Raw genomic sequence first — 3,893 nt, forward strand, 5'->3', positions numbered from 1 at the left:
ATGAAAATAGACAAGAAAGAAATAGAAAAAGACAAAATCATATGGCTCAATTTAGATGATTTCTCTCATTTTTCTTTCAAGTCGGGAAGGTGGTATAAACATTCAAGAACATAAGACCCACCAATAAGCCTGCTCAAGTGGGATTATCACTTTTTGCACTTACAAGAAATCATGGCCAAAAAGTTTGTATATAGGCTTACAAGCTCAACTAGGGGTATCCTCTCGATACCAAAAGGGTACATGAGGCCTAAATTCATGGAAAGAAAGATAAATACTACCAAAAAGATTCACTCTCTACCTTCTCTTTTGTAAGGTATAAATTTCTCAGAGGCTTAGCCCAAATTGACAATATTTCACTTTGAAGAGGCATGTCTTTTGATTCACTCTTTCTATTCATACTCTGTTGAAACATAGGAGTTGAAGTTGTCCCCTAGAGTGATCACTTCTCTAGGAAAGCCTCCTAAAAAGAAAGAAAACAGGATCACCTACATCTAACAAGTCATGAGGTTATTGTTGGGTTCGAATAGGATATAATACATAAGTGACCTTGGGGATGAAAAGGCACTTGTTCATTTTAAATCCAAATTGAAATGTGTAAGGTTGATTTTAATCCCATTCTCGATATGTGGAAGTCAAATCAAGCAAGAAAGAAATGATTCTATTATTATTGGAAAAGATAATGGCCACTTTTCAAAATTTAAATGAGAGGGTTTTAGAACAAGTGAAACTTGATTTTAATGATTTCCTCTTACGCTGAACCGCTTGATCCAATCATGAGCTCCAAGCTATATTTTTATCATCCTCAAATCGTGTGTGAGAATATACCAAAAAGTATAACCAAAGAAAGAAAATGTTATTTCACAAATAGATTCCTTGTCATATTAGAACTCACGATAAAGAAATTTCAATGATGATAAATAAATCCCATGAGTAATAAGATATATGTAAATAAATTATAAGCTCATGACAAAATTATCAATTTATTTCTTTTTCTTTTTGACCTAGTCAACAAGATTTTTTTAATTTTTTTTTGCAATGATTTTTACTACAACAAATAAAACACAAAGAAAAAACCCCTAATAAAATTCTAAGAGCTTTTTGAAAATGCAATTTTTTTAGATAAAATACCTTGATTTGGGCCCTAAAAGAAAATTTAAGGAAAAACCCCAATTTTTAAGGATCAAATTTTTCAAAAATATTTTTGGGTTCCAAGAGGATATCTAGAATTCTGAGATATTTTTAGAAATATAAAAAAATTCAAAAAATTCACTAATTTGCTCCCAAAATTATTTTTTTATAAAAATTAAAAAAATTTAGAAATAATTCAAAATGATCCAAAAATTTGCAAAAACTATTTTGTGCTAAAATTCATGACCGTTTGTGAGATATAATCAAATAATTACAAAACCCTAATTATATAATATTTTCAAAATTAACAAGACACTTATTTAAATGAATTAATTCTAATATAATGTATAACAAAGAATTGTCAAATCACAATGATAAATTTGTAATATATAATGTTATATAAAATACAAAAATAGAAACATTAAGTAGAAACTTTTTTTTTTTTCAATTACATATATTATTCTGAAATAATCTACAATTTATATTTGAACATAATATTAAAATTATTTATATACCACTATTTTGAATGAAATAATTTTGAACAAATAAAATCGATTAATGGCAGCAAAAAGCTGAAACATCTCACTACACCAAAATTCACCGTAATAAAAATGGTCACCCCGCTGAAGAATATCATGATAGCGCTCTTCTAATGTTTGAGATTCTATCATAGATAATGTTATTGTTTGCACATTAATCTTTGTCTTGATAAAGTTTTCTTCCTCTGCCATCACAAATAGAACCTTTGAACAACCCTACACTCTTATCTTCTCTATACTCTTCAAATTCCAATAACACTATGGTAGCCTCTGCAATGCCTCACACTTCATTATTGTCAATCTTTTAAGTGAAGGCAGTGCTCCTTCTTCCACTATTGGCAGCTGCTCCAGCTTCCTCAGCTTCACCACTGAAAATACCTCCAACTTAGAAAATCCCCGCTTCTTGCTAAATTCCTCAAGAAACTTCTCAATGTTGGGGCACTCAACGATATGCAGGTGCTTTAGACTTGGAAGATCGAACAAACTAAGATAACCCAGATTTTGAAATTCACAAAATGAATTTTCTATCTGGAGTAACTGAGGACATGCTAATAAAAGTTTTCTCAATTTTGACATGGAAATTATGTCTTGTGGTAGGCTTTCCATACCCGTCAGATGCATACATAGATATTCCACCTACTTCATGGTTCCCAACATTCCTTGCTGAATTATCTCACCATTATTATGAAGCCCCAACCTTTTCAGTTTGTACTAATTTTTTTTTTGTTCAGGACTTATTTAATTGACAAGCATTGCTTCACCCAAAATCCTTCTTTTATTGGTTAGTCTAAAGATATTTCGGTGTGGATTTCCTAAGTTTAGGATTTTTATTTATTTTTTCATTAAATCAGAATTTATATTTTCATACATTAAATTATGATTTTAGTATCTAGGGCTTTGTTTTAATCTATAAAGTAGAACTCTACAAAAATTAAAATGATCCTATTTTTATAGGTTAATGAAAAAAATGTAAAAGAAAAGTAATCATGTTTTGTTAGTGTTGTTTACATACTCTTTTCTTATATTGATCTTTTGTAATTATTATTCTTTTATTGTATATTATCTTTATTCAATAAAACAAAATAAAAAATATATATATTTTTAAAGAATAAGATTAATATATATTAGTTTGTATGTCAAAGATTTTTGAGTTGTGTTTGGGATTATTTATTAGATTTGTGATAACAAGATGGATTCTTATTTGGTATCTTACACTTGGTTTTTCACTATAAAATATTAAATGTATATTGTAAAAATAAAGTAGATTAAAAAATTTAAGGGATTCAAAATTTTTAAGGGATTAAATTTTTTTTGAGGGATTAAAAAATTTGAAGGGATTAAAATTTTTAAAGGGATTAAAAAATTTGAAGGGATTAAAAAAATTTTAAAATTTTTAAAAAAATTTTAAGAGATTAAATAACTTTAAAAAATTGAAGGGTTTAAAAAATGTAAGGGATTAAAATTTTTTAAGGGATTGAAAAATTTTAAGGGATTAAATTTTTTTTTATTTTATTTTAAATTTTAATCCCTTAAAAAAAATTTAATCCCTTAAAATTTTTTAAGGGATTAAAATATTTGAAGGGATTAAAAAATTAGGTTTTGGTAATTAATAAAAGAGTGAGGTGTTTGAGAAGGTTGTAACGGATCTTAGGGATTAGATAAGTACAACCTATTAGAAGGCCCAAGAGGTCTAGTAGTTACAATTACTACTAGAGAGTAGTTTTAAAAAGAAGTAAACATGGAAGTGGCTCCAATTACTTTGGGTTATGTTATTTATTTATGAAAGTAGAATAAATAAGGCATGCAAATTTTGTTTTGTATTCAACAAAGAAGATTACATTTTTTCTTAGTTACAAGAACCAAAATATTCTATTGGATAATGGTTTCTTTCACTTTACATTACATCTTTTCATCCATAGTACTCTTGCATATTGCATCTTTAGAATTTCAAAGATAGTTCCTACTTGCAAATTGTATAACAAAGATTTTATCCATATTGTATGTTGTTTTATAATGATATTTTTAAATAAATTCTATTAAATATTGAGATCATATAAAATCTCTCATAAATAGTGTGATGCAGGAGCATTCACGGTTCTTGGCAATCTTGCATCAACCAAAAATATTTCCTTTTTGTTTTGCTTTATGTTTTGCAGTTTCAACATTTCATTCAACATTTTCTGGCATTGGTTCGCCACATCTCGAGGATTTGGATTTTTTCTTGAT

The sequence above is a fragment of the Cryptomeria japonica genome, chromosome 5 (assembly GCF_030272615.1).
Source record: "Cryptomeria japonica chromosome 5, Sugi_1.0, whole genome shotgun sequence".
Classification (NCBI taxonomy): domain Eukaryota; kingdom Viridiplantae; phylum Streptophyta; class Pinopsida; order Cupressales; family Cupressaceae; genus Cryptomeria; species Cryptomeria japonica.